General features: G+C 25.4%; 1 protein-coding gene across 7 annotated transcripts in view; it reads right to left on the bottom strand.

The window, feature by feature from the left end:
* Positions 1-15,301, bottom strand: part of LOC114127183 (potassium voltage-gated channel subfamily KQT member 1) — a 249,323-nt gene that overhangs the window by 41,346 nt on the left and 192,676 nt on the right. The gene's annotated exons all lie outside the window — the stretch shown is intronic.

Genomic DNA, 15,301 nt, shown 5'->3' with positions numbered 1-15,301 from the left:
GTTTATCATTGTGTTTGATTACAGGCTATTCGCGTGCTGCATCATTGAAAAATAAAAATTGTCGACTTTAATGCAATAATATTATTATGTAGGTATGTATCTATACGTGTGCATCCTGTTAAATATTAAAAGTACCACATACAAACACTATAAACAAACGAGTAACGGCCCTCGCGTTTACGCCGAATTCCCCGAAATTAGAAAATATCGTAATTTTCTAATTTTGTTATTTGTTAGGTAAATATTTAGCATTTAATTACCATGTTAAACTTTTGTAGTTTGCATGATTTGGTTTAATCGTAAAATCAAAAACTATTCCAATGGAATTCTGGTCCCTTATATTGCTCTACACATAAATATATTTCTAGTTAAAAACATTTATAAAATCAGTGCAAATTGGTGACAAAAATGTTTGAAAGGAATGTAAATTTGATTGTTGCAAGTTTGCAACCTGTTATTTGTATAAATGATTTCCTATATAAAATTGTGCTAAAAATATAAATAAAATACAGAACTTCATACTATTATATTAATGGTAGTTTCAAATAAATGTTCAAATTCATATAAATATTATTATTGGTTATTGATATTTAACATTTATTTTTTGTTTAATAATTATTATCTGTGAATTTTGATCGACATTTGAAGTTTTATTTATACAAAAATGTTTGTTTGTATACTGCGTTAATAGAACATTAAGTTGTCTCGTTAGCGGAAAGGATGTGTAACAAGTTTTTTCCTTCACTATTTTCATTTATTTATATATATATTGTGACAAATGGCTAAAAATGTCAAGAGTTCACCAGTATGGAATTTAACAAAGTCTGACACGCGTTCCAACCTCGCTGCGATAAAACATCAGCCTGGAATGAGTAGATCACCGTCCACCGTCGACATCCTCAGAAAATTTGTCACCCACATTTCAGGCTGGTACACTATATTATTATATTATTTTAACGGTTGAAAGAGCGAAGTCGGCAGTTCAACGAAATCATCATTGCATAAATTTGCATAAACATATCCACCCAAAGAGCACCGGAAACGTTTGACGATGATGCATATATAATATTAATATCGTGATCATAATGTCATATTATATAATCATATCGCAGTATATACGTCAAAATATTATCATCTGCTGCTCCATCACCACAGACGCAGCATGAGATTATAATGCGTGGTCATTGGTCATAGGCGGAGATTTAGTAAAATTGTTGGAGGTGGGGGAAAGTTTAATTTATTTTAAACAATATTTAGATAATAATAAACATAGATTAGGTAAACACATCAAATTAACCACACTACCGGTTCTATAAATGTTTAAGTATTTTGTACTATGTATCGTAAATATTACCTATTGTGCAATAAAAAATGATATATAATCATTTTCAAGTAATAATAAATATGTTTATTGTTTAATGGCAGGAAAAATCTAAAATATTAATTATATTTAATTTTTATAAACAATATTTTATACAATTATTTTAGCTTGAAATGAGTTTACAAAACAAGTGAAAATTTAATTAAGTACCTATCTTAATAGTTTATTTTAAAGTAGAATGATTCATGTTTATATTTATACGATTAATGTTTTGAAATTACAAAAATTGTTTGCGGTAAAACATCCTAAGTATAAAGTAATTTATACTTTTAATAACTTTAATATAGGTACATAGTATACTGTTAAATAATAATTGTACACCTAAAACTATTTAAAGCATTACGCATGATTTTTTCAAGTTATTACATAAGTACAATAATATAATAAAGATATTATTCAAATTATTAAAAAAAATGACCCAGGAAAAATTATATGAACAAAATTAATCTTTTGGAAAAACATTTTATTTCTATGAAATAAATTATTTTTGTTTAAGTAATCACTAATTTAAGTATAAGATAAAATTATATTTGTTGACTTATTTTGTCGATACAATAATGTCTTTATAATATTATTGTACTTATATAATAACTTGAAAAAAATAGTACATAACGATAATCAATATCATATTATTAAATCATTACGTAATGGTTCTCAAATTTTATAATTTTATAATTTATAACTGGTTTAAAAGAGAACAGCTTTTTTTCTAATTTGGCACAAAACGGAAAGTTCATTCTTGGTGAAAACCGGCGACATTCGTAAAAATAGGGAATTGTTTAAGAGATTATACAGTGGATAAGTCTTATTTCATCCCTTGACGACAAATCAATAACGAATCCAAGTCTATTTTTCTTTATTATTGTTAGGCAGTATTACGCCATTGTGGTATAGATTATTTATTTTTTATACTACTTTAAATTCATTCAGATAATATTATAAATATGGTTTATAATATACAAAATATATACAGTTACAAGCTACGTTAGACAGAACCGTTTGTTACTGCCCCCATATAAATACATAAAGTTATATTGTATTATGATATCATCTGAAACTAGCAAGTGTTAGATAAATATAATATATGATTTTGTCGAAAAATAAACATTCATTGCCATAAAGACGAGACTGATTTTATTATTGTAGAAGATAATTCAAATTAAGTAAGTTTCAAAACAGCTTTACTACAAAACGTTTTCTGTTGAAAACTTATAGGAATGTTGGTTCACTTTGTATAGTTTCTTAATAATAAACCGCTGTGAAGTATACTAAATAATTTTGAATTTCTTTATAATTCAAAGCTAACCAATATAATTTAATAATAATAATAATAATATAAAGAATTTTTAAATGCAATAAAATTCATTCTGATTAAAAAAAGTTATGAAAATAAAATAAATTAAATTCTTTTCAAAAATTATCAGGTATATTAAATATATATCATACTTTATTAAATCATAAAAATAGATTTATTTTTAACTTAAAATAAAAGAAACGATGAATTAGCAATTTCATTCAGATTCAGTATTCTGAAACTGATTTGTAGTCAGATAGTTGTATAACGTGTTTTTGTATTATTTTAATTATTATGTCAATAAAATAATATGAAGTTGATATAATTAAAAAATGTTCGGTTTTATGTAGTTACTTTTTTGATAGGATATTCCATGTTAAGAGTCTTTTGAAGAGCGCATTTTTCAACTTTTACAATAATTTGTATGTGGCTATAGTGTGTTAATATGCAAAAAATAAAATTGAAACACTAAATAATGTGAAAAATTTGTAAAAATAAATTACAGCACACGTTTTACTAACCAAATTGTTTTTATTATTCTGTTGCAATTAAAAAAAAAAAAAAAATAATATTATAATAATTATTGTTTTTAATGGGTTATAATACACATCAAATAGCATTTGAAATGTATAATTATTATTATATTTATAATTATTTAAAAATTGAATTTGTCATATTTTATTAAATCTTAATTATTTCATATAATATGATGTATCACAATATTTATAATAAAAAATAAATGGTGTTGTCAGAAAATTGCAGTGTGAAAACTATAATATAATTTATAGCACGGCGTATCAAATAGGCAATATAGGTACATTGACTTGTGTATATCTAAACATAACTATATCATAATAATATTTTATAATCTTTTAGAGATATTTCATATAATACTATTAAATATTATAATCAGTTCTATATATATTTTTTTTAAATATAAGAGGTAAATATCTTATTACTGTGTGCAGTTGAATGGGAGCTATATTGTACATTATACAATATAGCTCCCATTGAAATGTATTCTAATGAATTATATTATATTTATTTACATAACATTAACTGTAATATTATTAAATTAAATTTTATTAAATTATGAATATAAATATAAATAAAAATAATTTGTTTTTTATGACAAACATATTAATCTATTTGTCTTGAGATGTTTTAATATTTTTATACACACTTGACTTGATACTTTTTTGATATGGGTATTTCAGTATGTCACGGGAGATAAAAAAATAAAAAATAAAAAATAAATTCCTCGTCTACCACGAGGAAGGGAACCTGCAGGTATTAATATCGCTGGCCGAATCCTTTTCATTCGCATTTCTCCCGTTATCCATTAGCGCAGAATCGCAGAAGTGGTGGCGGTGCATATAATATACCGGAGGTGGTGTCTCCGGATGGGCGCGAAACATAATACGTAGGCCAAAGTCGGGTCAAAATTAATTACATCTGTGCAAACGTATACGTTTATTTTTTTCATTTACAAATCGTTATTGCTTTCCATTTTTCATTCGTGATGTCCGGTAATATTTCAATTCCGCAAAAATATGACAACTCGCGTATATGCCACTAGATATTATTATAGTTATACTCCGTTTGTATCTATTTAATATTATAATAGTTTTTACTTATATGTTATTTTTTAAACGCGGGCAAGCGAACACGTTAAATAAACGAAATGAACGAGAATTACTGAGAATTACTACGTTTTTGGTAGCGTTTTTATTTTTATTTTTATTATAATTATTATTATATAGTTCCAAACTGTTGTAAATATGGAATATCCATTAGTACACACACGCACACATATTCATATAGTTATACATTATAATGTCGTTTGGATTGATTTATAGGTATACATATAATAAAGGGTTTGCTAAAAATCACGTGGAACGTCAATATAAGCTTTCACGTAAACGCGTTTTATATTTTTTGTACGTAGGTACACCATGTGCAATGTGCATACTTTTATATTGTATATTATATATAGTAGCTGACAAGTGTTTTCGCACCAACACGCGACGATTGTGATGACGACGGCGACGAAAACGTAGGTAGAGAAGGAGATTTGATTTGTTTTGTTTCATTTCTTACACGAAATTCATCGCACCGTAATAAATAAATCGCGCACTGCCATTTCTCCCGTTCGTCGTCGTTTTCGCTTTAATGTTTTCCCACGAGTAACGCAAATCCGTCTGAAGAAAATCGAACTCACGGATTTATTCGTGAAAAGCTATACACACACACACGTGACGCATATACATATACAGGGTGTTACGCGTGTCAAATGTTATAGGAGAAAAAAATATTAAGTTTATAATTCGCAGGTACGGTTAAAACAAGAGCATGTTTGCAACGATTTTCAAGGTGTAATGTAGTTTTTAATTTATTTCTACGCTCATGACTCGACACATATAAATTAGTACGATGGTTTATATAGCTCGTGACAAATTACATAATTTGCGGTTTTGTTCATAACGACATTATTATACGATTCTTATATTATATACTATTCACCTCGAATCGTAAATTATATGAACCGAGACGCAAAAACGTCAACGATTGATTTCACTTTATAGCTCCCTTTAGTTCTTTTCCCGTGGTCCGCTCCGATTTTCGAATTAATATCATAATACTGACTAGTGACTATACATAATTACTATAATATATTATATAATATTATATATCACGTAGGTAATCTAATGATCTTCACCGCCCCCCATTGAACGGTAATTTAATATCTCCGCAGTGTATAAATACTCGCATAATACTCCACACTGACTATTATTACAATTGTGTCGGTACCCACAAGCGTGACGGCGGCATCTGAAATTCCTCAGAGCAATGTATCATATTTAATTGACGTTATACGTCTCGACGTTGAGCGTTAGTTTTCCGAAATTAAAAAAGCCTTTAGGTAAACTTGATTTTAATAATAATATACGTATCTCATTGTAATACATCAATATATATTTGAATTCGACGCGATTAAACTGTGAAGAACATTTTGGTAAATGTCTGTGAAAAAAAAACTTTTAACTAAATTACGTCACATATATACGTGTTATTATAATGGTGTATATTACTAAGATGCTCCAATCAATCAGTCTAACCGAAAAAGTTCTTACCGCGTTAAACAAACTTAGTTCACAGGTGTTACGGGTACGCACATTTAAATATTTCCATCGTATAGATCTTTTAAATAAATTGAATATGTCGTACTGAAAGTTTCTCGGGCTTATCGCATTGACCAATAGTAATATATTGTATTATTATATAATATTATAAATCATATAAATAATATATATAATATTCATATTATATTTATACTGTATCTTTATATACATTCATAATTTAAAGAATATATATCTTATCGTAGAATTTATATATTATAATATTATATGTGTTAATTTATTAATGTATAAAGCTTAATAAAATGTAAGTAATACATATTGATGAAATTAAAGATTTGATGAGAAATTTGACCTAAAAATATACATAATAGAAAAAAGATAACACACATTATTAAGAGCATAATACCGAAAATTTATTCTATAATTAGATTTATTTTCATAAAAACTGGGACCTAGTATTTTGCTTGCTGTAAGTAGTATTTTTTACTAAGTTATGCTAGTTTTAGTGACTTTCATTGTATATTATATTATATTTTATGTTAAAAAAATGTAGATCATAGATGTTCCGAATTTCTGCAAATTTTCAACTGTGATTGATAGTGCCTTTTACTTATATTAAAACCATTCAAGATAAATCAACATCTATGTAAACAAAAAAATAGTTATGTAAATGTTGACAATAGTAGCTCAAAATTATGAAATACTACGGAAGAATAATTCATTATTATTTTTTAATAATAGAAAAAGTTTTTTTTTATATTCTTTCAAAAGATAAAACTCAATAGTAACTTCTTGTATATACATTATTAACCAAGTTTGCTCATCTTTATTTTTTCATTCAATAATTAATTTATTGAAATATTTATTATTGGGATTTTTAAATATACTTAAAAGTATATTACTTTATCTGATTTTCAAATTCTTTAGATAAATCTTTTATACCTACTTCTAAAGAAGTATGTTTTTGTGATACAAACTTCTGTCGTGTTTCTCTGTTATTAGGATGTTTAGACTAAAAGTAATAGTTCTTAAAATGGTTTTAAAAAAAAAAAAATGAAAAATAGATATACTATTGATCTAGTGTTTATTAAACTTGGATCGATGTTAATTATTAATATTGCTAAGTCAAACTAGGCCTCATATTATGATTTAAAACCATTATATGTATTATTAACCTATTAAATACATACAATTAAATGACTCTTAACTACACGGTTTTTTTTTATTGATATTGATATGTAAAAATTATTAGTTCATTTTCCTGATTAAAATGAATAGTATTCAAGGAGGAGGGGGTTTATTCATTTGAAAAATAAAAGTTTGTATCTTCTCAGAACACCGCTTAACTAAAAAATCTCAGGTATTTAAAATATGGTATAATTATATTTATAATTTATAAGTTTCAAAAATCAAACTATAAATAGCTTCATTATTGAAAAAAAAGGTAGTGAGTTATCCTATACGTGATACGAGTAAAATAAATTCGATGACTTTATAATTTAACGAATTAAATAGGATTATTAATTATTAAGCATATTATTTTAAAGTAAAAATTTACATCAATAGATATGAATTTTAAAATTAAAATGTGAACCAATATTTATAGATAAAATACTTACAGGATCACGAAATATAATGTCTTTAGTTATTTTTCCTTTATAATATTATATAAGGACGTTTATTTTGTAAAATAAATTCATTTATACCAAACATATAATATTAAACTTATTTTGAATTGAAGTTTGTTTTAAATCATCAATATACATACTTGTAAATAAAGTTCATTTTATCAGTTAATTAAGTATTTATTTGTTTAGAAATGTATTTTAAGAAAGTTTTAGAACATTTGTTTGTTAAATTATTATTTGTTTGAATCATTTAATGTTCAAATTTAATTTTGAACGTTAATTTACAGTCAAACGTGTTTGAACTATAAACGAATAGATAACATTTACAATGCCTTAATATAGCCTCTCAAACGAATTCTGTAATATTGTGAATTTTTGCCCCGTCTGTTCCATCAATGGACATAGCGAAACGCGTTTAGTTTATTAACGTTCAGAACAAATAAATAAACTTGTTTAAACTTCTTACATACAATTTCTACAAATGGCACATTGAAAAAAAAAATAAAATAAAAAACCAACGATCATATAAATATTTAACAATTATTTTTTAATTTAATTGGTTTTACTAAATAAAACCAATAATCATAATAATAATAATAAAAAAAAAAATAGTAAATAAATAATTAATACGGTTTATTTTATTTCCAGAACAGATTTTAATAATAAGTAATACAATATTTATAAACAATGATTGATTATTATATATTTACATGAATATAATTTTTTTTAAATAATAGGTATTAAAATAATATGTGCTTTGTTAGTATTTAATTATCATCATAATATAATAGCTAATAGTATCATTCTTTTTTTATCGGTATTGTTTTTATTATATTTTTTTTACTAAACAGTCCTTATTCGATGATTATTAGGTTCATTTTTAACATATCCATATCTATATTATACAATAAAACCAGATCCTAATATGAAAATAATATTTATTTTTCTATATCATAATTAGTATTAAAAATAAAGAGGGTGTTGAGAGGAATATTAATGGATTTAAAGAGACTAAACAAAATTAGACGTTTGGAAACTAATTTTGTGTTGTTGAAGAGTAAGTGTGAGAGATTGAAAATACCTTTAGTGAAATGTAAAATATAAAGCGGAGAATTATTAAGTTCAAGTTTGTAGGGCTGATCGGTAATAGCAAATGACTTATGCAGAGTTGGTTGAATTAGACAATAGAAATCTGGATAAATTTAAGTTACTGAACTCAATTTTATTTATTTTTATTTTTTTTATCAATGATATCAGATGCAATAGTCTTATATTTGGATGCAAAGTTGGTCGGCAGGTTTATCAAACTATTTGACAGGAGTTTGATTATGCAGTTACATAAGATGAAAGTGAAATAGGACCAAGATAATTTATCAAAAGAGTCTTAAATGTTAAGAATCTAGAAATGTAAAATTAGGTGGTTTGAGTAATTGAGGCAATTAATTTATAACATTATTTTTAAAAATCCATAATGTTTTTGCATTATTATAATTATTATTACAATACTACATAATACACCGATAGGTGATAGGTCGATGTTTGTAAGACAGTACTCGTACGTAGTACATATTGCAAAAAATCTATCACTGGACATAAAACTATAATTCACTGTGTTATAGTCATTAAAAATAAGTTGGCATGGATTGATGCTTTGGTGATCGCTTATTTATCCAATTTTTATTTTTTATCTGCGTTAATTTTAGTGATCATATTTTTATATCATATTTATAACAAACATATTTGTATATTTAAATTATAAGAATAATGCTATCTCATTGCTCTTTTTACGTTTCATCAATTATAATCCACAATCAAACATCAAAACTTTAAGGATGTACTATGTACAAGTTAGACGTCCGTTACTGAATATTAAACTATATCAAATCTTAAGTATTAAAACTGCTATTAAATGTTTGCAGCGGAAATAGAATTTTCGTTTAATATCAACAAACAATACTTTATAATAAGTAATAAGTATAAATAGTATAATAGAAAGGAAAAGAATTATGGATTATAAGTGATGCAACCATGCCCGTAGCTATATGTTGTATAAGTGTACCCCGCGGTTTTTCAGTTTATCAGCTTTAACAGTACAAAGGTTATTCTAATGAATATTTACGTTTGAATAGTTTTGAATATTATACATGTTGCGCATTAAATATTTTAATAGACTTGTATTTATTAAATGGGTCTGAAAATGAATTTCCACGAATTAAAATACGTTAAAAATGTATTTTTTGAGAGAGATTATAATGTACACAAATCTGGTAACTTCGGCGTTTAAAATCTTTTCTAGGTAGTACATATTATATTAATTCAACAATTGCAAGAATTAATAGACTCAATTTAATATCTAATTTAGTTATTTTAGTCTTTATACAATAATTTTAGTGATTGCACCATTGAGATTCATAGTTCATGAATTCAAAAAATATTTTACCATCATATTTCTGCACAGTTTTATTTAGATAAATACTAAATTGAATTATTCCAAAATTATATATAAGTAGGTACTAAAATTTGAGAAGAAAAATGAAAATAAAATAAAGGATTGAACCTATTTTCCATGGAATTTAAATGTTTTTAAATTATTTACTGCAGAGCAGTAATAAACATTAAATGATTACAAAAAAAAAAAAAAACTAGAATAACAGAAAAAGCTTTACAACAATATGTAATAAAATATTTAAAAAAAAAATAAACCCATATTTTATTTTTTTAAACTATTATTTCGTCATATTACATACATACATTTCTGATACTTGATGATCGGGTCATTTTGTTTTTACAAAAATAACCGAAACGTATGCGCTGCGTAATGAAATAATATTTCGTTTAATTTACAACATCATCCAAACAAACCAATATTATCCAACGTCATTAAATCTTCATTTTTATGGGTATCAAACTTTATGATTTATATTTCTATAAAAATAACTATTAACGTATGTTATAATTCAATAAAAACTCAATATTTTATGTAGGTACAATTATTATTATTATAAAACAATAATATTACACATACCGTTGATCTGGTATTGGACATTATATTATAGCTAATTTTGTTGTTATTATTATTGTTTATATTGTTTTCAAAATCTCACATAAAGTGATTTTTACAAGACATGAAATTTTGACACTATACATAAATCATTGTGATCACTGTTAGATATTTTATGTTGCCATCTAAATCTGTTTTTAGCATGGTTAAATTTAGTACCTACATAAGTCTATTACGCGTATTTCATACTGCAGTCAGATCAATTGATTCTACTAAAGTAATAAATTATAAATCACTCGTCATTTTATAAGAAAAATCACTAGACTCGTACAATATATTTATATATTATACCTATAATAAATATATCAGTTTTCCACAAAAACGTAATAACGTAATCCTACTAGTAACGAGTGACATATATATCTATTAAAGGTTAGATAATAATATAATATATATATATATTAGTTTATTACATACAGTATATGTATATTATATATACACATAATACATAAAATGTCTGTTTATAAAGGCGCGTGTTACTTATTTTTTCTCAATTATTAATCACTTTGCTACTATTTTATGTCAGTTCTATATTAATATTCATCAATCTTCATTCGAACGATTTGTTCCCATTTTGTTCCACTCGCATCGCACGTAAAATATCGTCGAACACATATCCTTCTCGTCTTAATAATAATGATAATAATAATAAAAGTTTTCTTTTCATCACACACCTACAGTGTTTTTTTTTTTTTTTTTTTTATCGCGGTGGTGGCGGCAAACGACTCCTCTGTTACCAACAGACTATCTCTATTATCTATTTTACTCGGGCGCATATAATATAATGAGTGATACGTCATCATCATCATCGTCATTATCAGAGGTTTCTATTTTCATGATTTTCACGAATATCCGTGTATAATAATATTTAACTGAATATCCGAGCGGTATTACTCATTTATTATCATCACGCGTGCGGACAGCAACTAACAAGTCTCAAATCGTTATTACTACAGCGGGCCGTGAATACTGATTTTTTTTCTCCAAAATGGATTCCCGTGTATATATTTATTTTTTACACTGATCGATATTCATAAATAAAGTATATCACATGTTAAGTAAAAATGAAAAAAAAACGCTTTTGCTCAACAAGTAGGTACAATGATATGCATTATATTCTACTATAATGAGTTTAGGATATTTTTTTTCGAGAATACAGTTAATAAACTATATTGCTGGCACCTAATAATTAAATTAAAATTTTACAATACATTATTAAGTTAAAAATCAGTAATTTATTATTTACCATAAATAAAAAATAAATTACTAAAAGGAAAAAAACTATTTCAATATAAACACAATACGCGTTGATTGAAGTTTTAAGTTTTTTTTTAAATAGTTTCTCAAATACTTATTCTTTACGAAAAGTACTTATTGAATGAATTATTTGAAATATATATATAATATGCTTATGAGCAAATTTGCGTTAATTTATGATCGCGGCGGGAATCATTAAATCAAAAGTTTTGTATTCAAGTTTAACTACTCTGCTCTAAACATATTATAAGTAGGTAGGTATCTGAAAGCGAACTGGTAGGTTGCTCAAGGGAGAGGAAATGGAGAAAAAGCCTCAGGGAATTAGTGGTTTACAATCAACCAGGGCCGCCAAACGTCAAACGTTTATTTCATATCAATCTTAATTATGATTAATAAGTTATAACTAACAGTAGCCATAGAGAATACATGGAAGTGAATATTTAAAATGTAATTAATATAAAATATATCAAATCAAAATTAAAGTATTTTTTACTTACAATTATAACAATATAACGGTCGGTTGATAGAGTAAATACAATGATAATAAAATTTAATATTTCTGCAAAAAAATACATTGAAATGTGGGTTATGCGAGTTTATTGAAGAATTTTATTTCAAAGGTATCTGATATTTTGGGTAACTAATATTTGACCGTAATGTTGTTTTGTGTACATGATAAAAAGTTAAAAACATTTGCGTACGGTATATTGAAGATATGAGTGGTCATTTTAAGGTCAATATTTCAATAATATTGAATTTGGTTTTGAAATATTATTAAACATATTTTATGTCAAGTTAAAATTAAACTAGAAATTGCTTATTTTTTAGATGTCTTAAAAGTAGTTGAAAATCTCAAACTTTTATTATTATCAAATGAAAAATGTCAGAATTAACTTTTTTTCTAATACATTGAAGACTAAATTGCATACAGTAAGATGGTCTAACAACATTTTGCCAGAATTGAATAGAAATATATCTTGGGTACGATACTTTTATTTAATTCTAATTATTACAACCATATAAAATATGTTGATTGCTTAAAAGAATCGTGCTTTTCATTTTTATGTAATTAAACGTTCATAAATAATTAATTATGCGTAAAGATAGAGTATAAATAAATAATAATTTTGGATTTAAGTTTGTCTTATGTTATTTTAACTTTTAAACTTGTTTAATAATTAATACTACATCACAAAATAGATTATATTGTATACACTATACAAATACAATAATATATTATACTGAAGGCCGCAGGTAATAGATTGTTAAAAAAAAACCTTCCAGTTTACAAAAGTGCAATGGGTATAAAATAGGTCACTGTTGAAATAAACTGAATTTGTTATTCAATAATATACATATTATAATATATTAATAATAATAAAAGTATACATATTTTATTTTTAAATTCCAATAATATTAAAAATTATCATTCGATAATATACTATTATTGATAAGACCCCCTCCCCTTAATTCATATATATTTTACCATTTTGAATGTGATCAGTTAAAAGAACGGAGTCGTCCTAACAAGTAGTGTTGTTGTATTGATAATAAATGGGATCATCTAAGAGTTTATTTTTAGATATTTTAATAGGTACACTAATTGCTTATATTATATGCAGTGTTTTTCATCTGTTTAAATATTAAATAGTTAACTAATGTGTCAAATAATATTGTAATTAATTAAATTTATTTAAGAATCCCATTAATTGCAAACTATATTTTTCGATTCAATATTAATGTCCGTCTACGTACATAGACATCTGACTAAAATTATATACATATAACACAAAATATTCTTATCACGACCATCCAAAACGTAATTAAAGTTTTGTTGTCTTAATATTGTGCCAACGTGCACGTAATCATAAATAGGTTATGTCTTTTTTTTTTTTGCATTGTAATATCTAACTATTCTTAAAACTTGTACAAAACAATTGGTTACCAAAAATGTATATAAAAAAAGTAAAATCTTTTCTCATATTATTATTTTTGATTTTACACCATCGTGGGTTTTAATAATGTTTAAAATTTTATCCCATAGAAAGATATTCATCATTATTACAGTTATTATTATTTTTTAATATACATGTACATATAAATTATTGTCATTGTGAACAATGCCTATTTACGGTTGTCGCATTTATTTCTCTGACAGTAATTACAGACCATTTAAACGGGAAAAAAAGTGGTCAATAATGTTAATGAATTAGAAGTCTAATAAATAAGTTACTTAAAGATTTTTGTCAGAAGGTATTCAAAACACGTTTTATACACCAAAGTCTAACGACTATACTCGTATATCTAATATAATACTATAGCATTAGTATCTGACTAAACGCAACACAAATACAAAGATCGTATTTATATAAAACAGCCCATGACTATCGTTATAAAACGATATGTTCATCTAATATTTTTTAATTAAATTAACGGTAAAATTATTATTGGATGGATTTTTTTTTGAAAAGAAATTTATTTATACGTATCAAACATATTATACATACAAAAGTGTATGAATTATAGTAGATGATATAAGTTTAATTACTCAAGAAAATAATATTAAGTGTAAATAATATCACATAATTCTTGGAAAAGAAAAAAAACCAAAATAACAACAGTCTTATCAACAAATTAATTTTAAAGGAGGGTATTTATAATTGTAGGTATCCAAAAAAAATGTTCAACAGATTTTAAAAATAAAAAATAAATTTAATATCGTCGAAATACATGCCATCAGTGAAGCTGAAACATACTGGGAGGTGGTTTTATCATTCGAAACGTCATGGTCGTCTTCGAACAATCACGCGATACGGATCGTTTAAGTTTAGCTGCCACAAAACTGTTATTGTTAACATAAATCTTGAAAACGACACGACTTGCGTTGTACGTGCACGGAAAACTTAACTGTGTAGCAATATTGTACGTCTTATACCGGCACCGCGTAGAGTTCTGCGTTATTAGGTACGCGTTATCGTCGTCGTCACCATCCCGAAAAAACCGTTCGCCCTGTAAGGTTAAATAGTCGTGACGAGTGTATTATCGGGCTCTGCGAGTCTATAGTTAGAGTTGGATAGTTTTAACTATTAAAATAAGTTTATTTGTTATTAAGTTTGTGTTTATTTTTACTTTAAATAAAAAAAAAACTTAGCGAACAAAATATGTATATTATGCAAAAAAAAAAAAAACTCGAAACATAGTGGCAATTTAGATGGCCTCGTATAAATAAACGATAACGACGAGACAGTGTAAACTTTGATAAGTTAGACTCGACCACATCAAAAATATAACGACTTTGTTTTAACTTTCTCAGTCCCATAACAATGCAGGGAAAATAAATACAGTATTATGTGGCTGTCGAATAATCGTCTCATCTAACTGTGACTAGGTCACCTAAAATCATTATACTAATATACTATACAATATTTTATATGTGCACCACTTTATTATATTTTATAAAAATTTAATATACACGCGTTAAAAATTTCAATAGTTTTTTTCTCGGTATATATACATACTTTTTCATATTTTTCATACATT

The sequence above is a fragment of the Aphis gossypii genome, chromosome 1, assembly GCF_020184175.1.
Source record: "Aphis gossypii isolate Hap1 chromosome 1, ASM2018417v2, whole genome shotgun sequence".
Classification (NCBI taxonomy): domain Eukaryota; kingdom Metazoa; phylum Arthropoda; class Insecta; order Hemiptera; family Aphididae; genus Aphis; species Aphis gossypii.
Note: the sequence above shows the minus strand (reverse complement) of the source record. Positions and strands in the feature narration are given on the sequence as shown.